Source organism: Podarcis bocagei (assembly GCF_964188305.1).
Source record: "Podarcis bocagei genome assembly, chromosome: 10".
Classification (NCBI taxonomy): Eukaryota; Metazoa; Chordata; class Lepidosauria; order Squamata; family Lacertidae; genus Podarcis; species Podarcis bocagei.
In genome coordinates, this window is record NC_138135.1 from 432,213 (window position 1) to 456,542 (window position 24,330).

The following is a 24,330-nucleotide window of genomic DNA, read 5'->3' on the forward strand; positions in this document are numbered from 1 at the left end:
CATACTAAAGCTATTTTTGGTCATCTGCATACTATCCCTTGCTTTTTCCTGTAGGACTAATTGCAGTCATTAACAGTTGTCAACAGCTTTACCATACCCATCTCCTACTACCCTTCTGAGAAAAACCCCACCCCACCCTCCCACTATATATAAGGGTCTGTCTAGTGACTTCTGTTTCAGTGTATCTGAAGAAGTTTGCATGCACATCAAAGGTTATACCCAGGACAATCTTAGTTGGTCTCTAAGGAGCTACTGGACATTTCTTTTTATTTACTTGAGTGCTGCTTTGGTATGCCAAGTTAGGTTTCTATTTAAGTTAGGGCTTTGCTATGTTTAGGATCCTGTTATGCTTCTTTGCATTCAGTAATAAATTTATTTGCTGAATAAAATGTTTGCTGCCTCTTTGCGTTTTTTCCTACTCTGCTAAATATACGTCGGACTTGCTCTGGAGGTCATTATGGAGGAGCAAGATCTGCGAGCTGAAGTCCTCAACAGCCTCGGCCCTGTAGAGCTGAAGGAGCGTCTCCACCCCCATGGCTCAGTCTGGACACTGAGGTCCTCTTCTGAGGGTCTTCTGCTGGTTCCTTGCCTGCGAGAAGCGAAGTTACAGGGAACCAGGCAGAGGGCAAGGAAATGGGCAACTACCTGACATTTGGAAGACAGCTGAAGGCAACCCTGTATCGGGAGGATTTTAATGTTTGATGTTTTACTGTTTTTTATATGTGCTGTAACCTGCCCAGAGGGGCTGTGGAAACCCAATCAGAAAATGGGTCCTTTGACTGGGAAGATTCATGCAGTCGCTGTCATCGGATGCTGAAGGATTGTATCTCAAATAGTGGAAGTGAACAGCTGGCTTCGCAAATGGTGTAAACAGGAACGGTTTGGATTCTTAGATCACGGACTGCAGTTTCTTGAAGATGGACTTCTGGCAAGTGATGGGCTGCACCTCACAACGGTTGGGAGAAATGTTTTTGCCAAAAAGCTCAGAAACCTCATCAGGAGGGCTTTAAACTGACTAATGTGGGGGAGGGAGACAGTGCTCCTGAAGGTAGGAGTCTATCAATTAATGAAGATGATCATCCAAATGTCATAGACCAAATGGAGCAAACAGCACGCGGACCTAGTGGTGGGAGGAAAAAATCCTTAAATAAGAGACACGGGGGAATGATTAATGGACTTCAATGTCTGTACACTAATGCGCAAAGCATGGGAAATAAACAAGATGAGATTGAGCTCTTGGTACAACAAACTAAATATGACATAATAGGTGTCAGAGCTGATCCTAGAGAAGATCCTAGCTCACAGAGGATCACGCTAGCCAGCGATCATTAAGTAAAAGTCTTTATTGAATTACAGTTTCCATTCTCACGCTGCTGCGCGCAAACTCTACGTCTAGTAGCTAGATCGGCGAAGCTCCGTCTGAGTCTCCGCCCCGTGTGCACCAACTTAATATCCTAGCCTTGCTCCACCTTTTCCGCCTGACTGTCCTCCTCTGGGTCCCTCTACCCCCCGGGGCTTCTTCCTTCCGGGATTCTTCTGACGCTGACCCGGACCCTCCTGCCTCCTTGCGCCGGGCTTTAGGACCTGGTTCCCTTTCGGGGCTGCTTACTGCGCCGCCTTCCTCTGCATTTGAACTTGGCGCGCGCGCCCAACCTTCCACTTTCCTCTTAACCGTTTCTTCGCTCCCCGATGGAGGTGTGGCCACTCCTGACTCATGCCCTCCCTCCTGTGGTGAGCTGCCAGCGCTTCCCCCCTGGCTCCCTTCCTCTTCCCTGCTTCCTGGCGGTGACGTTGGTCCCGATTTCCAGCTGCTCCCCCCTGAGTCCCCTCTGGCTCTATCTTCCTGGGGTGCCCCCCTTGACTCCCCCCTTGCCCTGGCCACTGGTGCTCCTTTCTGTGAATCCTCTGATTCACTGGAAAGACTAGGAGATCTCGGGTCGTCGTCATCACTCATCTTTTCTTCTGCCTCCTCCCCTTCGCTCTCTGTTTCCTCCCTTGCCCGTGCCTCTGCTCCTAAACCCCTGACAATAGGCATCACTGAAACCTGGTGGGATAAGTCTCACGATTGGAATGTAATAATGGGGGGATACAATCTATTTCAGAGAAACAGACCAGACAAGAAAGGAGGAGGAGTGGCGTTATATGTCAGGGATGTGTATACCTGTGAAGAGATCCAAGATTTAGAACCTCAAAGCCAAAGTGAGAGCATTTGGGTCAAAATTAAGGGAGAGAAGAATAACAGAGACCTCATTGTGGGAGTTTACTATAGATCCCCAAGCCAAACGGAGGACATAGATGATGCCTTCCTGGAACAGATGGCCAAGCATGCAAAAGGAAGGGAGATAGTAGTAATGGGGGACTTCAATTACCCGGATATTTGTTGGATGTCAAACTCAGCCAAGAGCATAAGGTCAAACAGATTCCTCACTGGCCTTGCAGACAACTTCATTGTCCAGAAAGTGGGAGAAGCAACAAGAGGAACAGCCATTTTAGATCTGGTCCTAACCAATGTTGATGACCTGGTTAGTGGGGTAGAAGTGGAAGGATCATTAGGCGCGAGTGATCATGCTCTTCTGAAGTTTACTATACAGCGGAAAGGAGCAGCCAAGCATACTAGGACTCAATTTCTTGACTTTAAGAAAGCCGACTTCATAAAACTTAGGGAAGTGCTGGGTGAGATCCCATGGGCAGTAATACTAAAAGGAAAGGGAGTTCATGATGGCTGGGAGTTTGTTAAGAGGGAGATAGTACTTTTAACTGAGTTAAGATTAAAAAAGGATGTGTACAAAAAATGGAAAAGGGGGGAAACTACCAAAGAGGAATTCAAACAAATAGCCAGCACGTGCAGACACAAAGTCAGAAAAGCTAAAGCACAGAATGAACTCAGGCTTGCTAGAGAGGTTAAAAGCAACAAAAAAGGCTTCTATAGGTATGTTCGTAGCAAAAGGAAGAGCAAAGAAACAGTGGGGTCACTCAGAGGAGAAGATGGTGAAATGCAAACAGGGGACACAGAAAGGGCTGAACTCCTCAATGCCTTCTTTGCCTCAGTCTTCTCCGATAAGGAAAACAATGCCCGACCTGAAGAATTTGGAGCAAATGATTCAGCAAAGGAAACACAGCCCAGAATAACTAAGGAGATAGTACAAGAATACTTGGCCAGTTTAGATGTATTCAAGTCTCCAGGGCCAGATGAACTGCATCCAAGAGTATTAAAAGAACTGGCAGATGTGATCTCAGAACCACTGGCAGTCATCTTTGAGAATTCCTGGAGAACAGGCGAAGTCCCGGCAGACTGGAGGAGGGCAAATGTTGTCCCTATTTTCAAAAAGGGGAAAAGAGAGGACCCAAATAATTACCGCCCAGTCAGTCTGACATCAATAGCAGGGAAGATTCTGGGGCAGATCATTAAGCAAACAGTCTGTGAGCACCTAGAAAGGAATGCTGTGATCACCAATAGTCAGCATGGATTTCTGAAAAATAAGGCATGTCAGACTAACCTGATCTCGTTTTTTGACAGAATTACAAGCCTGGTAGATGAAGGGAACGCAGTGGATGTAGCCTACCTTGATTTCAGCAAGGCATTTGACAAGGTGCCCCATGATATTCTTGTAAAGAAGCTGGTAAAATGCGGTCTTGACTATGCTACCACTCAGTGGATTTGTAACTGGCTGACTGACCGAACCCAAAGGGTGCTCATCAATGGTTCCTCTTCATCCTGGAGAAGAGTGACTAGTGGGGTGCCACAGGGTTCTGTCTTGGGCCCGGTCTTATTCAACATCTTTATCAACGACTTGGATGATGGACTCAAGGGCATCCTGATCAAATTTGCAGACGACACCAAACTGGGAGGGGTGGCTAACACCCCAGAGGACAGGATCACACTTCAAAACGACCTTGACAGATTAGAGAACTGGGCAAGAACAAACAAGATGAATTTTAACAGGGAGAAATGTAAAGTATTGCACTTGGGCAAAAAAAATGAGAGGCACAAATACAAGATGGGTGACACCTGGCTTGAGAGCAGTACATGTGAAAAGGATCTAGGAGTCTTGGTTGACCACAAACTTGACATGAGCCAACAGTGTGACGCGGCAGCTAAAAAAGCCAATGCAATTCTGGGCTGCATCAATAGGAGTATAGCATCTAGATCAAGGGAAGTAATAGTGCCACTGTATTCTGCTCTGGTCAGACCTCACCTGGAGTACTGTGTCCAGTTCTGGGCACCACAGTTCAAGAAGGACACTGACAAACTGGAACGTGTCCAGAGGAGGGCAACCAAAATGGTCAAGGGCCTGGAAACGATGCCTTATGAGGAACGGCTAAGGGAGCTGGGCATGTTTAGCATGGAGAAGAGGAGGTTAAGGGGTGATATGATAGCCATGTTCAAATATAGAAAAGGATGTCACATAGAGGAGGGAGAAAGGTTGTTTTCTGCTGCTCCAGAGAAGCGGACACGGAGCAATGGAGCCAAACTACAAGAAAGAAGATTCCACCTAAACATTAGGAAGAACTTCCTGACAGTAAGAGCTGTTCGACAGTGGAATTTGCTGCCAAGGAGTGTGGTGGAGTCTCCTACTTTGGAGGTCTTTAAGCAGAGGCTTGACAACCATATGTCAGGAGTGCTCTGATGGTGTTTCCTGCTTGGCAGGGGGTTGGACTCGATGGCCCTTGTGGTCTCTTCCAACTCTATGATTCTATGATTCTATGATTCTATGATTCAGCTTGTCAGTCCCTCTGACATTGCCTACAAAGAATAGGCAGAACAGAAATGCTTTTGAGGTGCAACTTCTGTATCAATCCTGACAGCCATTCCATGGACTCTGCATCCCCGTTTCTGATGACAGGTGTACATTATCCTCATCCTCAGTGGAAAAGACACTTAAAGATGGAAGCCTGAGAGAGAAGAAAAGGTTTCTGGCTGCTTCCTGGGTGGGATTTCGGAAACCAAGAGCCACTTCTGAGAAGGCCTCTCCCCTCCCCTCTTCCTCTCGGGATTTCCTCTCCTCTCCAGGGGACCAATGGTTGGACTGGGCAGAAGCGCTGTGTCCGGACAGGGCAGGGGCTTATGGGGTGGGAAGAGGATGGAGATTGCAGGAAGGAAGGGTGGGAGGACAGGACCCCCACTTTCCAGGGATCCCTCTCTGGTCGCCTTGAAGGGGTGGCCCATTCCTGGGAGGGAGGGAGGGAGAAGCCAAGGCGGCCCCTCCGGAGATCCCCAGGGGGCACCACCATGGAGAAGTCTCCCCAAAGACTGGTTTCCTATCTCTCCCTCCCCCAATGCTGCCCTTCCCTGCCCCAGGGATGCTCCCCCTCCCCACTTCCTCGATTCCCTCCCTCTGTCCCAGAGTCTCCCCTGCACCCAGAGGCCCTGCACCCCTTGGCGCGGCTCACCCCTCGCCCTGCGACCCCAAGACGAGCAGGGGAGGGACAGGGGGGTCTCTATCCAGGCGTCCCTCACTCCCATTAACCCTTTCATGGCCCACCTCTCTCCGCGCGGAACCCACAGCGCCCCAGGGATGCCTAAGCGGGGGAAACGGGGCGAGGGCGCTTCGCTGGGATCCCCTGGATGGGCGCTGCATGGCCGCCCCTGCCAAGGCACCCAAGGGGCCAAGGAAAGCCCCCTTCGCAGCACGCGCGCAGGGATCCAGGCCCCACGGAAGGCGCTTGAGGGAGCTGGCGGGGGTGTCTGAATCCTTTTCTCCCGTCTCCCCTTTCCCCTCCCCCGCGACTCCTTTACCTCTTTGTCCTCGCTCCCGATTCTCCTTTTCTTTCCCGCAACATCCGGGGGGGGGGTCCTTCCGCCCCTCCTCCCTTTTCCGAAGCGCCCCCCCCCCCCAGCTACGGCGCAGAAGCTCCACTTGCGGGAGAAGCAGGCAGTTCGGGAGGGGGGGGGGCTCTCTCCGCTCATTCCGGAAACAGAAGCCGGATTGGAGGAGGAGCAGAAGGAAGAGGTGCGACATACGGGGGGGGGGTGAGGATTGTGGGGGCGGCGTGAAAGCAGGTTGTGCCGGGAAGGCAGGGAAAGAATTGTTTGCGGGGGAGAGAAAAAGGTTTTCCCCCTCCTCACTTACTTCTGGGGATCAGGAGAGAGTGGGAGGGGCTGATCCTGGCAATCCAGCTGCAAAGTGGGGCCCCCCTACAATGTTTGCATTGAAAATCCTTCCCTCCCTCCGCCCCCCACCCCACGCCATGATCTTAGATCCATTCCATGTTTTAGGTATTGGTGCACATTGAGCAGCGGGTTGGGCGCTGTGACTCCTGTGTTACGGGGAAAATGGGGCTTGGGCTTTTGCACACACACACACACACACACACACATAGAGAGAGAGAGAGAGAGAGAGAGAGCCGACACAATTCCTCCCTTATGTCTCCGTCAGAGGTAACACAATGCGGCCCGGAAGAAAGCAAGGCAGCTGTTGATCTGTTTGCGCGCAGAGCCCCCCCCCCTCCATGCGAGGAGTGAAGCAGCCCAGAACTAAAGCGCGTTGCAATTTGTACACCCTCAAATAATCGCCCCCCCTGTCATAGAGAGAGCACCCCAAAAACATCCCCGGTTGTGCCACAAAGTGAGTTGTACATGGAAATCAGATCAGAGTCCGAGTTCGTGTTTTGGCAACATGACAAGTCTGTCTGTCCGTCGGGATGCCTGAGGATTCCTGCTCGCTGCCTTTTCCTGGCCAGCCTGAGAGATCACTGGAAAGGGCGGATTTCTTGACTCCAGAATCCATCATCGCAGACCCTTTTCATTCAGGCCTAGAGATCTGTTCTTTGGACAAGTCTGCTTGGATCATGTGGATCATCAATGGATCATATCTGGATCATCCATGATGTCATACCCGTCTCACGGAGGGGGGGGGGCTCAGGATGAATCTCCTGCCACGTGACTGGGGGAGTCTGGGGGCTGACGGGGGTCAGACAGGGCTGCTGTTTTCCTCTCCTTACTATTTCAGCTCAGGTTTTCCTGGCAGAAGTTCTATTTCATCAAGAAATGGGTGGATTCATTGAGGAAAGGGGGTACATTGTAAAAAGGCAAATGTGTATACTTTGTTATCACCCAGTGAGTTGTGTTGCAAAGGCCATTTGCAGAAAGGCTCCAATTGTATCACCTGCGACTACATGCCGGAGTTTGGGTCTTTTTGCGGAAATGTGTCTGTGTAGATGCACTCATCCCCGTACATTTACAATGGCAAGACATTAAATCCCATGAGATCCACAAGCACCAAAACCATAAGCCCACATAGGAGTCCAAAAGCACAGAACAAAGCAGCCCTATCAAAAGAGGCTGTCTAACAACAACAACATCAACATGTTTTTTTGTACCCCACCCATCAGACCGGATTGCTCCAGCCAAAAGAAGAGAAGAAAAGATAACCCAACATAAATCATTAAAAGCTTCCCGATACGGAGCTGCTTTCAGGTGTCAATGGAGGCCGTATAATGGTTTATCTCCTTGACATCTGGTGGGAGAGCGTTCCACAGGGCAGTCACGACAACCCAGAACGCCCTCTGTAACCTCACTTCTCGCAATGAGGGACCTGCCAGAAGGCCCTCGGAGCTGGACCTCAGTGTCCGGGCTGAACGATGGGGGTGGAGACGCTCCTTCCCTTCTACTGGGCTGAGACCATTTAGGGCTTTCAAGGTCAGTTCCAGCACTTTGAATGGTGCTCGGAAATGGACCGGGAGCCAGTGAAGATTTCTTAGGACCCTTGTTCAGGGGCCAGCTGTTAGGGGGCCTTTCAGCTGCTGTCCAAAACTGAATGTATCCCTTGCCGGAAGTGAACCATAAACCTCTCCTCCTCCGCCTTCTCGGGATGCTATTGGTGCGCGATGCTCCGGCTCTCGAGAGAGGGAAAGTCGTGAGTTGGGTGCGCTCGGCTTACCAAGGGTTAAACGGAAACGAGCTAGATTCCTGGAGAGGAAAGTAAGGGGGGGCAGGGTCCTCCAGAGCGAAAGCCCAACCCCTCCCTTTCCTGCAAGAAGTCGGGCGTGTGGGGGTCCCGTTGGTTCGGCTCTGCAGAGGCTGCCTGGGGGCGCCTGCTGGGATCCGGTGAGTCTCCTCTCTCCCAGGATAGGGCCCATGGGGAGAGTGGGGGTCCCAGCGCTGCATGGCGAGAGGGGGGCAAGTCAGGGCGCGGAGGGTCGCAGGAGGGCGGCAGCTCTGCTCTTCATTTCCATGGATGCGCTGCTGGCCCCTTGGATCCAGGAGTGGGGAAATGCATGCAAATAAACCCCATTCAGATGTATGGTTGTTGTTTAGTCATTTAGTCGTGTCCAACTCTTTGTGACCCCCTGGAACAGAGCACGCCAGGCACTTCTGTCTTCCACTGCCTTATCTCCTCCTGGCACGTGAGTATTATTGGCCATACCTAGGAGTCCCTTAGGAGTCCTAAGGGACGGGGGTGGCACTGTGGGTTAAACCACTGAGCCTAGGACTTGCTGATCAGAAGGTTGGTGGTTCGAAGCCCCGCGATGGGGTGACCTCCCATCCCTCCCGTTGCTCGGTCCCTGCTCCTGCCAACCTAGCAGTTCGAAAGCATGTCCAAGTGCAAGTAGATAAATAGGTACCGCTCCAGCGGGAAAGTGAAGGGTGTTTCCGTGTGCTGCTATGGTTCGCCAGAAGCAGCTTAGTAGTCAGAAGCTACTTTGATACGGCAGACTGCAGAAGAAGCCAAGGAAAAGGCAGTTGTTGTGGAACGTAAAATTACACAATTGGAAAAAGAGAGTGTACCAGTTCTACAGAGGCAACTTGAGGATCATAGGTTGACGCTTTCTATGATTGAGCTTAAGGAAAAACAGACGAATTTGAGGATCAGAGCTCTACCTGAATTGGAGAAGAGTAGTTTAATAGATTTTCTCATGCAGGAGCTTGTGGATTTCTGGGACCTGGATTTGGAGCAGGAGTGCTTTGAAATTGTGAGAGCCTTTAGACTAGGAAGAGGAGGGAAGAAAGAGAAGAATAGAATAAGAGACTGTTTGATTACCCTCCGAGCTAAAGAAGAGAGAGATAAAATTTTGGGCTGGCATTATCTGAAGCCTCTGGAAGTATTACAGTCAAGAGTGGAAATTTTTTAAGACATCCCGAAATATCTTTTGGATCTTAGGTCAAATTACAGTGACTTGGTTGCCCTGCTGAGAAAGAACAAAATCAACTTTAGGTGGGAATTTCCCCAAGGTCTATCCTTCAGTTTCAAAGGAGGGAAAATAAAAATAAGATCAGTAGAAGATAAAGTTAAATTTTTTAATAACTACGAAGAAGACCTGCAGAAGGAACTTGGAAAAGAGTCAAGAGCATCGGACAGAAGATCACCAGACAGAGGACTTGAACAAAAAGCATTGGACAAAAGATCACCAAAAAGAGGAATCCTGGACATAGCAAAACTATGTTTTGGACTGGACAACTCAGAGAATGTGATACCAACACCACCAACAGAAGAAAAGCAAGCAGTGGGTGCAGTTGGAGGAAAATCAGAGTAATTACATCATGCCATTGCAAATATTAAGTTGGAATGTTAATGGACTGAACTCCCCCGAAAAAAGGCGCAGAGTCTTTCATTTATTGAAAAAGGAACAATTGGACTTGATTTGTCTACAAGAAACACATGTGATAAGGCTACACAGGAAGATATTGAGTAATAAAAGACTGGGCCTTGAATTTGTTTCATCAGATAAAGTTAAAAAAAGAGGAGTTGTCCTATATGCAAAGCAGAGCCTATCACCAAAATTTATATTTAAAGATGATCAAGGAAGATTTATTGCAATTGAAATCCAATCACAAGGAGAGAAATTTTTGATAGTAGGCATTTATGCACCAAATGAAGGAAAAGCGGAATTTTTTAAGAAGCTACATGAGACTTTGATGGACTATTTGGATTACAATATGATTTTGATGGGAGATATGAATGGAGTGGTGTCTATAAATATGGACAAGGCACAGAGACAGGTAGTTACCAAAGATGGTAGACTACCAAAAACCTTTTTTGACATGACTGAAAATATGGATTTAGTTGACATCTGGAGAATGAAGAACCCTCTAGGAAGAGAGGGAACTTTCTTCTCGCAGGCTAAATATTTCTAAATCTTTGAGTACATCTCTTATTCATTCATTTTTTTACTTTTTTTCCGTTAACGAAGTACACTAAAGACAGAAAGAGTGGACGTACACACACAAGGTAGGAGGGGCAATGGGAAAGAAAGGGGAATAGGAAAAATATCCTTTCAGTGTTCAGAATATCTTTGACTAACACAGCTCTTACCTATCTTTAAACTACAAATTCATTTCACGAAAATCTTATACATGAACTCAAGGCTAACCACGGGTCTTCCTGCCCGAAACTTCAGCCACGGGTCTCCCTGCCCGAGAAACTTCAAAATTCCTTTACCTCAGCGCTGTTTTACAAAGCTAGCCCTAGTGTGGGGCCCCAATTTGTGCACCACCCCTTCTACCCTCCACGACAGCCTCCTGCCTAGCCTTTGAGACTAAAGGGCTCCCTACTGAACACCTGCGCTGTGCAGTGCCAGATCGGGGTCCGAGAAAACAAAGTTTTGAAAGGAAGCAAATGACCTTGCGTTAAAATACTTTTGAAAGACGCCACCAGACGACTCCAAGGGAAGACGTCAGAGAAATGACAAATTGCCGCGTTTTCCCAGATTGCGTTCCACGACGGAAAACGGGGGAGAAAAGGAGAGAGAGATTAAGACGTTCCTGGACGACTCTGAGAGGTAACGTCTGAAAACAGTAAAAGTGCCACAATTTCCCGGCCACTTTCCGAGGGGGAGAATCGGGGGAGAAAAGGAGAGAGTTTTAGGACGTCCCGGCTGACTCCGAGGGGTAACACCAGAAATTAAAGAAGGAAAGTCTGGCTGTCGTGGGGACGCTACTTCTTCCATCCCCCTCCCAATGTATTTTCTTCAAACCATACTCACGTTCGAAGATGTCCCCCGTGGATCCCGGGATCCTTTCTCTTTAGCCGGCTTGATCTTGCCTTTGCTCCCCTGGTTGAGCTTTTGGTGACGATTGATTACCGCCCGCAAAGAGGAGGCAGGGAGAGGAAGAAGGATCCCTGGGCTAAGGTTGCCCAGTGGCGCCCGATCCCCTCTATCTCCCTCCTCACCTTCGCAGGAGAACCAAGGGTCCCTGAGCATGGTCGCCAAACTGTTACCGGAAAAATCCGAGGGCTCCCTTGGACAAAAACAAAGACACCAACCAGGATAACTTGGAGCAAAACAGCAGCCTGTAGGCTTGGCCTTTATTGAACTGTTGCAACAGGGTGTTCCCCTCACTTGCAGGAGAGAGGAAAAGACCCAGAAAGATGGTCTGCAAGACCTTATAAAAACTTTTGAAATTCCCATCCTCTAGCTCAAGCCCACCCCCAGAAACATCATGCATACATTACAGAAAGGAGGGGTTGAGGGAGGAGTTGTGGTGGTAACCTGAGTGTCCTGTCACCTGGCTGGTTCCTCCTCCCCCCCTCCCCATGAGTCACTTCCAAGAGACAAAGGGGAGTTTGCAGTTTCTTGCCCCCAGAGGGAAGATCTGATCATTGTCCTTTGTTTCAGTCCATGCTGAATCCACTCCCATATGCAAGTTCTTTGTGATCTTGATTGTCTTCTGTCTGGGATCATCAGGGTTGGCATAGCAACTGGGCAGGGCTCCTGTGGATGTCCTGGGATGGTGAAGGGATTATGGCTGACCAGAACCAAGCCACCCCCCTTTGATAGTCCTTGTCATATGGAGTAAAATAAAAATGGAACAGTGCAAATCCGATGTATGGTTGATTTTCTATGAATTTATAACAGAAATGTGGCGTATGTAGTGTGTGAGTGTGAGTGTGTGTAAAGTTTGTACAAACAGAATGATTGGGGTGGGGGAGTTCCTGCTACAAGTACAATATATGAAAATGATGAATCAGGAAATAGAATGGAAAATTAAACAAATGAGACAAAAAACATTTGAATCAGCTAACAAGTGTGGAAAACTGTTGGCTTGGCAATTGAAAAAAAGACAAAAACTTAATACCATTACGAATTTGGAAGTGGAAGGAAAGAATATAGTGAATCCAGTGGAGATCAGAAAGTGCTTCCAGAGGTACTTTAAACAACTATACACACAGGAGAAGCAGAAAGAAATCGACATTGATCGATTTTTGAAAATAAATGGATTACAGAAAATCTCTCAGGAAAACAAGTTAATGCCGAATTATAAAAGAACGGATCAGGAAGTGGAAGGGGCCATACAGAATATGCAACTGGGTAAATCTCCAGGACCGGATGGTTTGACTTCAAGATACTACAGATCTCTGAAAGAATGGTTAATACAACCATTGAAGGAAGTCTGTAATGAAATTTTGGAAGGGAAAAAGGCACCAGAGTCGTGGAAGGAAGCTTAAAGGTAAAGGTAAAAGTACCCCTGCCCGTACGGGCCAGTCTTGCCAGACTCTAGGGTTGTGCGCCCTTCTCACTCAAGAGGCCGTGGGCCAGCGCTGTCCGAAGACACTTCTGGGTCACGTGGCCAGCGTGACATCGCTGCTCTGGCGAGCCAGAGCCGCACACGGAAACGCCGTTTACCTTCCCGCTGGTAAGCAGTCCCTATTTATCTACTTGCACCCGGAGGTGCTTTCGAACTGCTAGGTTGGCAGGCGCTGGGACCGAACGACGGGAGCGCACCCCGCCGCAGGGATTCAAACCGCCGACCTTTCGATCGGCAAGCCCTAGGCGCTGAGGCTTTTACCCACAGCGCCACCTGCGTCCCGGAAGGAAGCTTACATTACACTTATACCAAAAACAGAGATTGAAAAGACACAATTTAAGAACTACCGCCCCATATCACTGCTGAATGTGGATTACAATTTTTTTGCAGACATTTTGGCTAAGAGATTAAAAAAGGTGCTTGTAGAAGAAATCCATAAAGATCAAGCAGGCTTTCTTCCGGGCAGACATTTGTCTGACAATACAAGGAACATAATTAATATTTTAGAAAAATTACAAGTGAATATTAATACTAAAGCAGTTTTGATATTTGTGGACGTGGAGAAAGCCTTTGATAATATTTCTTGGAGTTTTATGAAGAAGAACTTACAGGGGATAGGGGTAGGTCAAGGTTTTGAAAATGGTATCGGTGCAATTTATTCAGAACAAAAGGCAAAATTAATTGTGAACAATGTAGTGACAGAAGAATTTAAGATTGAGAAAGGAACACGACAAGGTTGCCCAATCTCTCCATTACTTTTTATATCGGTCCTGGAGGTTTTGCTAAATATGATTAGAAAGGACCAATTGGTTAAAGGTATACAAGTGGGGGCTAAACAGTACAAACTGAAAGCTTTTGCTGACGATTTGGTATTGACTTTACAGGAGCCAGAACCTAGTACTAAAAGGGTATTGGAATTGATTCAAGAATTTGGTCAGGTAGCAGGTTTTAAGTTGAACAAGATGAAAACTAAGGTATGATAGAAAAATATAACTGTGATTGAGACAAGTTTCAGAAGGAGACAGGATTAACATTGGTTAAGAAAGTGAAATACCTAGGGGTTAATATGACCGCCAAGAATGTGAATTTATTTAAAGACAATTATGAAAAATGTTGGATGGAAGTGAAAAAGGATCTAGAAATATGGTCAAATTTGAAGCTATCATTGTTAGGCCGAATCACAGTGATAAAAATGAATGTATTGCCAAGGATGCTGTTTTTGTTTCAAACATTGCAAATTCTAGACAAAATGGACTGTTTCAAGAGGTGGCAGAGAGATATTTCTAGATTTGTCTGGCAGGGCAAGAAACCTCGAATAAAATTGAAGATATTAACTGATGCTAAAGAAAGAGGTGGATTTGCCCTGCCAGACCTTAAACTTTATTATGAATCAGCTGCATTTTGCTGGCTGAAAGAATGGCTGCTTCTTGAAAACACTGATGTGCTGGATCTGGAAGGTTTTAACAATGTATTTTGTTGGCATGCATATTTGTGGTACGACAAGGTTAAAGCACACAAAGCGTTTAAAAACCATATTGTTAGAAAAGCACTGTTTAATGTTTGGATGAGATACAAGGATCTGTTAGAAAATAAAACCCCAAGATGGTTGTCACCAATGGAAGCGAAGGCTCAGAAAAAACTCAATATGGAGGCCAAATGGCCGAAATATTGGGAAATTTTGGAATAAGATGGAGACAGAATAAAATTGCAGAGTTTTGAAAAATTAAAAAATAGAGTGCGAGACCGGCTCCATTACTATCAAGTAATGGAGGCATATAATATGGATAAAAAACTTGGCTTCCAGGTGGAAAAATCAAAATTGGAAAGAGAACTGTTGGATCCCAAAACTAAGATTTTGTCAAAGATGTATAACTTGCTGTTGAAATGGAATACTCAGGAGGAAACGGTGAAATCTGCTATGATTAAATGGGCACAAGACGTTGGACATAACATTATGATGGCTGACTGGGAACAGTTATGGACCACAGGTATGAAGTTTACGGCATGTAATGCCTTAAGAGAAAATTTAATGAAAATTATTTATAGGTGGTACATGACACCAGTCAAGCTTGCAAAAATTTACCATTTGCCCGATAATAAATGTTGGAAATGTAATGAAACTGAAGGTACATTCTTTCACCTTTGGTGGACATGCCCAAGGATTAAGATATTCTGGGAGATGATCTATAATGAAATGAAAAAGGTATTTAAATATACCTTCTTGAATAAACCAGAGGCTTTTCTCCTGGGCATGGTCGGCCAATTGGTGCCTAAGAAGGATAGAACTTTCTTTATGTATGCCACAACAGCAGCAAGAATACTTATTGCGAAGTATTGGAAGACACAAGATCTACCCACCTGGGAAGAGTGGCAGTTGAAGTTGATGGACTATATGGAACTGGCGGAAATGACTGGCAGAATCTGAGACCAGGGAGAAGAATCTGAGACCAGGGAGAAGAATCTGAGACCGGTGGAAGAAGATTGGAAGAAATTCAAAGACTACCTACAGAAATATTGTAAAATTAAGAAATGTTAGAAAGATGTTGGAATGAAGTTATATGGTTTTAGCAGAAAGGCTATAAAGAATTAAGTACAATAAATTGTAAAGGGATTAAAGGGAAATCAAGGTTAGAACCTGTTAAGATAAATTATAGGGCAAAGAATTGAGGAAGATGGAAAGGATTTGCTAAAACAACTAATTGAAGTGGCTTACAAAAAAGAGAGGTGCGAGGAAGTCGCTGAAACAAGTTAAGGAAAGATAACAACATTGAAAATATTGAATGTGTTTTTAATGGTTTTTCTTTTTGATCTGTTATATTTATGTAATGTTTTTGATTTTGTTTTGTATTGTATTGTTTTGTTGTGTTTGATTCTTTTCTTTTCTTTTCTTTCTTTTTGTAATTTTCAAACCCTTAATAAATATCATTAAAAAAAAGAAGAAGAAGCGGCTTAGTCATGCTGGCCACATGACCTGGAAGCTGTACACCGGCTCCCTCGGCCAATGAAGCAAGATGAGCGCCGCAACCCCAGGGTCGCCCGCAACTGGACCTAATGGTCAGGGGTGCCTTTACCTTTAATAGGAGTTTTTATAGCCTTTGGAGGTACAGTGGTACCTCGGGTTAAGAACTTAATTCGTTCCGGAGGTCCGTTCTTAACCTGAAGCACCACTTTAGCTAATGGAGCCTCCTGCTGCCACCGCGCCGGCGGAGCACGATTTCTGTTCTCATGCTGAAGCAAAGTTATTAACCTGAGGTAGATGTGAGATGGGCGCACAAACCCCAGAGTCTGTCAAGACTGGCCCGTTCGGGCAGGGGTACCTTTACCTTTACCTTTACTATTTCTGGGTTAGCGGAGTCTGTAACCTGAAGCGTCTGTAACCTGAAGCGTATGTAACCCGAGGTACCAGTGTATATATTTGGTGCTGTGACTCAGATAAATTGAGGCTTTCTTTGAACCCACCCAGCTGTGGGTGCCTCAACTGAGGGAGCAGTGCCCCCCCAGCTCTCTGTGTGTCACAGTCAAGGGGGCTGCTCTGTGTGTTTTGCTCGCAGTGAAATTGCACATTTTTTTTGGGGGGGGGAGAGCTTTCTTTTTTGTGTGTTTTGCATTGATGCTTTTGTCGCCAGGGGAGCTGGGCTGGGGGGGCCATCTCTCTCTCTCTCTCTCTCTCTCTCTCTCTCTCTCTCTCTCCCTCTCTCTGCGTTTGTGGACCCCCCCTCCCCGGCAGCAGTGGTCTGCCAGCTGTGGGGGCCTCAACCAGGCAACAGCCGGCTCCCAGCTCTGTGAATGTCCATGTATTGTCTCAAGCTCGGCCAAGAGGGTGGGGGGGGGGAGTTTTCTCACTTTGTGTTTTTCTTGAAGGCTCCTCTCCGGCTGAGGGCTGGGGCTGAAGAGATCAGGCTCCCTCCCCCCTTGGCACAACTGCGAGTTCTCTGCCCAGGACTGGCGGGGTGTGCAGCTGAGGGGGGCATTTATTTATGAGTCTTTTCTTTCTATAGGCTTTCTCACTGTCAGCCCTGCTGGCCACCAGTCTTTTCAAAAGGCTTCCCCCCCCCTTTTACTTGATCTGCAACATGTCGGAAGGGCAGGGAGCCCCCCTTGTGTAACAACTTAAGCAGGAGGGCATAATGGGGGGGTCACACTCACAGGAAGAATGGACTCCATTACAAGGCATGGTGAATAATTTTGGCAAATTCAAGCACAAATATGGCGGAGCAATGAACCTCAAATGACTGAGAACTCCCTGCTGGCCCCCCCCCGGCTCGTGGGACCTGGAGCAAACCAACCAGGTCTTTTGAAGCGTGACCAAAAACCCTGGATGTTCGGAGCAGTTTGCATAGGCAGACTCCTGGGTAGCGGTCCTGAGAGAGAACCCTACATAAGTTGAAAGGACAGTATTGCACCTCGCTGAGGATGCAGTGAGCACTGAAGGAGGCAAAAGTAATCAAACCCCAGAAGAAAGAGGACTTTTCCAGAGGAGAGGTGAAAAAGAAATAACTGATCTGGCCCCCAATGGCTCCCATATCAGCCTTTAATTGGCCAGACCTAGGAGTTTTGATAGCCTTAGGGGGCATACAAGACCCAGACTCCGAGCCTTCTTCCCTTGGGGGTCCTCCAGCTGGTGCCTCCCCCCCCTTCACCCAGCCAGTCCATGACAGCAAAGTACTATCTTCCCCAAACCCCAGAATAAGCAGGAGCTCTGAGGTTGCCCTATGGGGTTCGTGAGGGAAGATGGGCCCCCCAGGAGACTTCCCTGGTACCTGCAACCCATCCTTCCCCCTCTTGCAATAAGGCTTGGGGGGGAAATCTCCCATTAAATTACAGTATTTTAAGTTTTCTGCAGAACACGTAGGAGGCAGGGAGAAGTTCTGGTGAAGAAGCAGTGTTTGGAGATCACGCAGTGGGGGGGGGGTTGGTGCAAAAACCGGTGACACACAGATGCACCCGTCTAGCATGCTTAAGTACAGCAAATCCAGGGAATGAGCAGAGTATCGGCACGGTAGGGGCCACGTGTAGAGCAATTCCCACGCTGAGCTCAAAAACACACACAGAGGCAGCAGGACTTCTTCAGTAATAGTTTACTGAACTTTGAAAGCATACAGTTCTCACTGGGTCCCCAGTGAGGCACAAAAATTAGCTCCTGAGAGCAAACGCAGTTTCAGCAGTAAAAAAAATACAGCACACAGGATATCTAAGTCAGGCACACAAACCGGCAGAAGGGAGCAAGGGAGGAAAGAGGCTGGAAGGACACAGGGCAAAGGATGTATGTCTTTCGCTTCCTGTCGTCTGGGAGGGAAGTCAGCAACTCGGCATCTGCAGGAGCTTCACGAAGCAAAGCTTTCTGCTGGCTGCTTCCAGGCAAATGGGCATCCCAGAAACACACACTGTGATCTGTGGGGTGTTGCCATATCCATTGTTTTTGGAAGGTCATCATGATGTTTTTGAAGGTCATCATGACTAAATATGACATAATAGGCATCACTGAAACCTGGTGGGATAAGTCCCACGATTGGAATCTAATAATGGGGGGGATACAATCTATTTCAGAGAAACAGACCAGACAAGAAAGGAGGAGGAGTGGCGTTATATGTCAGGGATGTGTATACCTGTGAAAGGATCCAAGATTTAGAACCTCAAAGCCAAAGTGAGAGCATTTGGGTCAAAATTAAGGGAGAGAAGAATAACAGAGACCTCATTGTGGGAGTTTACTATAGATCCCCAAGCCAAACGGAGGACATAGATGATGCCTTCCTGGAACAGATGGCCAAGCATGCAAAAGGAAGGGAGATAGTAGTAATGGGGGACTTCAATTACCCGGATATTTGTTGGATGTCAAACTCAGCCAAGAGCATAAGGTCAAACAGATTCCTCACTGGCCTTGCAGACAACTTCATTGTCCAGAAAGTGGGAGAAGCAACAAGAGGAACAGCCATTTTAGATCTGGTCCTAACCAATGTTGATGACCTGGTTAGTGGGGTAGAAGTGGAAGGATCATTAGGCGCGAGTGATCATGCTCTTCTGAAGTTTACTATACAGCGGAAAGGAGCAGCCAAGCATACTAGGACTCAATTTCTTGACTTTAAGAAAGCCGACTTCATAAAACTTAGGGAAGTGCTGGGTGAGATCCCATGGGCAGTAATACTAAAAGGAAAGGGAGTTCATGATGGCTGGGAGTTTGTTAAGAGGGAGATAGTAAAAGCACAACGTCAGGCAATACCAATGAGACGGAAACATGGAAGGTGCCTCAAGAAGCCAGGGTGGCTATCTAAAGAACTTTTAACTGAGTTAAGATTAAAAAAGGATGTGTACAAAAAATGGAAAAGGGGGGAAACTACCAAAGAGGAATTCAAACAAATAGCCAGCACGTGCAGACACAAAGTCAGAAAAGCTAAAGCACAGAATGAACTCAGGCTTGCTAGAGAGGTTAAAAGCAACAAAAAAGGCTTTTATGGGTATGTTCGTAGCAAAAGGAAGAACAAAGAAACAGTGGGGTCACTCAGAGGAGAAGATGGTGAAATGCAAACAGGGGACACAGAAAGGGCTGAACTCCTCAATGCCTTCTTTGCCTCCGTCTTCTCCGATAAAGAAAACAATGCCCGACCTGAAGAATTTGGAGCAAATGATTCAGCAAAGGAAACAGCCCAGAATAACTAAGGAGATAGTACAAGAATACTTCGCTAGTTTAGATGTATTCAAGTCTCCAGGGCCAGATGAACTGCATCCAAGAGTATTAAAAGAACTGGCAGATGTGATCTCAGAACCACTGGCAGTCATCTTTGAGAATTCCTGGAGAACAGGTGAAATCCCGGCAGACTGGAGGAGGGCAAATGTTGTCCCTATTTTCAAAAAGGGGAAAAGAGAGGACCCAAATAATTACCGCCCAGTCAGTCTGACATCAATACCAGGGAAGATTCTGGAGCAGATCATTAAGCAAACAGTCTGTGAGCACCTAGAAAGGAATGCTGTGATCACCAATAGTCAGCATGGATTTCTGAAAAATAAGTCATGTCAGACTAACCTGATCTCGTTTTTTGACAGAATTACAAGCCTGGTAGATGAAGGGAACGCAGTGGATGTAGCCTACCTTGATTTCAGCAAGGCATTTGACAAGGTGCCCCATGATATTCTTGTAAAGAAACTGGTAAAATGCGGTCTTGACTATGCTACCACTCAGTGGATTTGTAACTGGCTGACTGACAGAACCCAAAGGGTGCTCATCAATGGTTCCTCTTCATCCTGGAGAAGAGTGACTAGTGGGGTGCCACAGGGTTCTGTCTTGGGCCCGGTCTTATTCAACATCTTTATCAACGACTTGGATGATGGACTCAAGGGCATCCTGATCAAATTTGCAGATGACACCAAACTGGGAGGGGTGGCTAACACCCCAGAGGACAGGATCACACTTCAAAATGACCTTGACAGATTAGAGAACTGGGCCAAAACAAACAAGATGAATTTTAACAGGGAGAAATGTAAAGTATTGCACTTGGGCAAAAAAAATGAGAGGCACAAATACAAGATGGGTGACACCTGGCTTGAGAGCAGTACATGTGAAAAGGATCTAGGAGTCTTGGTTGACCACAAACTGGACATGAGCCAACAGTGTGACGCGGCAGCTAAAAAAGCCAATGCAATTCTGGGCTGCATCAATAGGAGTATAGCATCTAGATCAAGGGAAGTAATAGTGCTACTGTATTCTGATCTGGTCAGACCTCACCTGGAATACTGTGTCCAGTTCTGGGCACCACAATTCAAACTGGAATGTGTCCAGAGGAGGGCAACCAAAATGGTCAAAGGCCTGGAAACGATGCCTTATGAGGAACGGCTAAGGGAGCTGGGCATGTTTAGCCTGGAGAAGAGGAGGTTAAGGGGTGACATGATAGCCATGTTCAAATATATAAAAGGATGTCACATAGAGGAGGGAGAAAGGTTGTTTTCTGCTGCTCCAGAGAAGCGGACACGGAGCAATGGATCCAAACTACAAGAAAGAAGATTCCACCTAAACATTAGGAAGAACTTCCTGACAGTAAGAGCTGTTTGACAGTGGAATTTGCTGCCAAGGAGTGTGGTGGAGTCTCCTTCTTTGGAGGTCTTTAAGCAGAGGCTTGACAACCATATGGCAGGAGTGCTCTGATGGTGTTTCCTGCTTGGCAGGGGGTTGGACTCGATGGCCCTTGTGGTCTCTTCCAACTCTATGATTCTATGATTCTATGATTCGATGTGGTCTAGAAACCAGTTTGGACAATACATCGCCCAGCCCTAATCCTCACTGACCACCGACTTCCGGTCGGTGCCAGCGCTTAATGGCGGTCCTACCTCCGAGCTCCGGAGAAGGACTGCTTCGCAAGTTCGGGTCTTACCCGCTACGGCGAGCGGGGGACCCCTAAAATCCCAGGCGCTGAAGCCTGAGAACAAGGAGACTCGGTGGGCACCTTTCGCGCCCCCCGGTACCGTGAAAGAGCCTTTTTAAAGGCTACGGATCGACATCGGGAGAGAGCGCGGTGCTGAGAGTCGCTACCCAGCCTGCGAAGTGAAGCCGCGTCGCCATAAGCGGAGAGCGCCGATTCCTTCCTGAAAAGAAAATTTGGACTGAATCCCCGTGAGTAAGAGCTGGAAAATAATCGGGACCTTTTAAAATTTTAGAAATTGGGCTAAAAACGGGGAGATTTAAACAAAGGAAGTCTGCCTCCCCCCGACAGCATGAAAGTGAAAGCAACGGAACTCTAAACTTGCATCCGTTTAAACTTGCTCTTTGATCATATAAACCGGACATTTAGACCTTTGATCTCCCCTCTAGCAAGCAGGGCAGAGGGGAGGTGAATCTGACCAATAACTGCATGATTTATTTGGAGGAAAAAACCTCTGCTGTCTCACCTATTTGAAAGCATGAAACGGTCTGCCTTTTCAGTACACTGAACTGACTTTTCCCTGTGAAGTGATACTTTGATACAAAGTTTCCACAGTGCCTGATCACTGTATATTATAAGAAGAAACAGTATAAATTGGGCAACTGTGGCAATTTGAAGTTATAAGTCTTTAGCAACATTGACTTTGACTGTGTTAATCTCCTTTTTTTACATCTTGGACTGTCTCCCTTGTTTTTGTATTTGGAAATTTCGTTCTATGGCCATTTTGATTTGCTCCCTCTAGAGGATAAAGTAAAACTCGGCACGGCTTAAGACAGTGGAATTTTCCAAGGGAGAATAAATCCCGTGGGAATTGACCTTGACATGAGTGGCCCACAAGAAGAGATAGTTACAAGAGCCAAGATCAAGCAACAACAACAACAACAACAGCTGCAGCTGCAACAGGCAAAGAAAAGAGGCTCAATCTCAGGCGCAACAGCCGGATCAGCAGGAACAACAGGACAAGACAAAGGAGCAGCCGTTTCTATGGAAGCTGTGACAGATGCCCTGCTCAAGATAAACCAAACTCTGGAGTCTTTGACAAAACAGACTTCAGAGAACACACAAAAATTAACAGAAATATCAGCAAGATTAAACCAGAATACAGAATCTATAAACAAATTGGTGCAGGAAAACGCCACCACGCGCCAAATTGCCGAAGAGGCCAAAGCCACTGCTGGAGAGACACAGGAGAAATTAGAGCCGCTTGCCAAGAAGGTCTATGAGCATGATGCAACTTTGGCCTTGTGGGAGTTACAGAGGAAAGAGAGGAACTTAAAATTAAGACTGATTCCGGAGAATGAAAGAGACAACCTTGTGGAATATCTGACACGGGAGTTTGCGGATTGCTGGGACCTCGAGGAAGACGAATTCAAAATTACGACTGCCTTTAGACTGGGTAAAAAGCAAGATAGAAAGACACCGAGAGACTGTCTGATTACACTCAGATCCAAGGAGGAAAGAGACAAAATACTAGGACTACACTTTGAAAAGGCCCTGCAAATTGGAAATTCAGCCGTACAGATCTTTAAAGACATCCCAAAATATATTTTGGATTTAAGAAACTTCTACAAGGACTTGGTTCTTTTGCTAAAGAAAAATTCTATCCGCTTCAGGTGGGAGTTCCCACAAGGACTGTCATTCGACTACAAGGCAAAGAAAGTGAAAATAAAGACAATTCAAGATAAAGACAAATTTTTGGCAAGATACCAGGAGGACTTACAGAAGGGGACTGTGGACGTACTTGCAGAACAGAGGAGAGCACTGGATATCCTGAATCTCTCGTTTGGACAAAAACCACCACCATCAGAAGAAGAGCAACAACTTGGAGCTGTTGGAGGAGCCTTAGGAAAATAGCAAGATGGCTCTGCAACTCCTTAGTTGGAATTGTAATGGGCTCAATGGGCCTTTGAAGAGAAGACAAGTATTTCATATATTGAATAGAGAACAACTGGACTTGATATGCTTACAAGAAACTCATATAACCAGAGCCCACAGGAGATTACTTTCAAATAAAAGGCTAGGACAAGAATTTATTTCATCAGACAAAGTTAAGAAGAGAGGAGTTGTAATATATGTGAAGGAGAAATGGGCTCCAAAAATGATATTCAAAGATGAACAAGGGAGATATCTGGCTGTGGAGATACAAGTACAAGGAGAAAAATTTTTAGTTGTTGGAATTTATGCACCAAATGAAGGCAAATCCGACTTCTTTAAGAGACTTCATGAAATTTTGACGGACTATCTGGATTACAATATGATAATCATGGGAGACATGAATGGCGTGGTCTCCACCAATATGGATAAGGCACAAAGACTAACAGTCACCAAAGAAGGGAGACTCCCTAAGACTTTTTTCGAAATGACTGAAAACATGGACTTGATAGATATTTGGAGAACAAGGAACCCTCTGGAGAGAGAGGGAACCTTTTTCTCCCAAGCAATGATGACCTGGACCAGAATTGATCAAATCTGGGTTACTAGTGGAATGGCTCCAAAGATTAAGAAAGTGGAAATCTGCCCAAAAACTTGCTCCGACCATAACGCCGTGAAGATGGAGATGAAACTCACAATAACTGGTCAATTTAGATGGAGAATGAATGACACCCTCTTTCGAGATAAGGAGATTCTCACGAAGGCCCAAAAGACCCTAAAAGACTACTTTGAAATAAATTTGAGGACCGACGTGGAGAAAAGAGTGATCTGGGACGCAAGTAAAGCGGTTATGAGAGGATTTTTGATTCAACAAAATTCAATAAAGAGGAAAAAACAAAATGAGAAAAAAGAGAAGATTCTGGAAATGATAAAGGAAGGAGAGAGGAAATTAAGAACAAAACCAAAGTCTCAGGACATCTTAAGAGAGATCAAGTTATATCAAACACAATATATGGAATTGATGAACCAAGAGATTGAATGGAAGATAAAGCAAATGAAGCAAAAGACTTTTGAATCAGCAAATAAATGTGGCAAACTTTTGGCATGGCAAATGAAGAAAAGGCAGAAACTAAATACAGTTACAAGCCTAGAGGTGGATGGAAAGAACATATCTAAACCCAATGAAATTAAAAATTGCTTTTTAAGTTATTTCAAAAAACTCTACACTCAAGGCCCGCAAAATGAAGAAGATATAGACAAATTCCTTGGAAAATATGGACTACAAAACATCTCACATCAAAGTAAGATGGACTTGAACCAGAGAATCTCAGAACAAGAGATAGAGGCTGCCATTCAGAATATGCAATTGGGCAAATCTCCGGGACCAGATGGACTGACTTCCAGATACTATAAATCGCTGAAGGAATGGCTGACTCAACCACTAAGAGAAGTTTGTAACGAGATCCTTGAGGGAAAAAGGGCACCTGAATCGTGGAAAGAGGCATATATTTCACTCATACCAAAGTCAGAGACTGAAAAGACCCAACTCAAGAACTACCGCCCAATATCACTGCTTAATGTGGA

At 46.3% G+C, this 24,330-nt stretch overlaps 3 protein-coding genes across 7 annotated transcripts in view; 1 reads left to right on the forward strand and 2 right to left on the reverse strand.

Annotated features, from left to right (window-relative positions):
• The window catches only part of LOC308595634 (uncharacterized protein), a 29,199-nt gene extending 23,373 nt beyond the window's left edge, over nucleotides 1-5,826 (reverse strand). The window contains exon 1 of the mRNA XM_081210153.1: nucleotides 5,738-5,826. The gene's annotated coding sequence lies outside the window, so the exon portion shown is untranslated. The remainder of the gene's footprint in view (nucleotides 1-5,737) is intronic.
• The window catches only part of LOC308595546 (uncharacterized protein), a 124,358-nt gene that overhangs the window by 78,040 nt on the left and 21,988 nt on the right, over nucleotides 1-24,330 (forward strand). Inside the window, exon 1 of one of the 5 annotated variants that reach the window (XM_081209869.1) lies at nucleotides 7,872-8,047. The exons of the other annotated variants lie outside the window; for them this stretch is intronic. The gene's annotated coding sequence lies outside the window, so the exon portion shown is untranslated. Of the gene's footprint in view, nucleotides 1-7,871; nucleotides 8,048-24,330 lie in introns of those variants that run through there. 5 annotated transcript variants of the gene reach the window in all.
• LOC308595633 (uncharacterized protein) overlaps nucleotides 17,163-24,330 on the reverse strand; it is a 132,500-nt gene continuing 125,332 nt past the window's right edge. The window contains exon 2 of the mRNA XM_081210152.1: nucleotides 17,163-17,273. The gene's annotated coding sequence lies outside the window, so the exon portion shown is untranslated. The remainder of the gene's footprint in view (nucleotides 17,274-24,330) is intronic.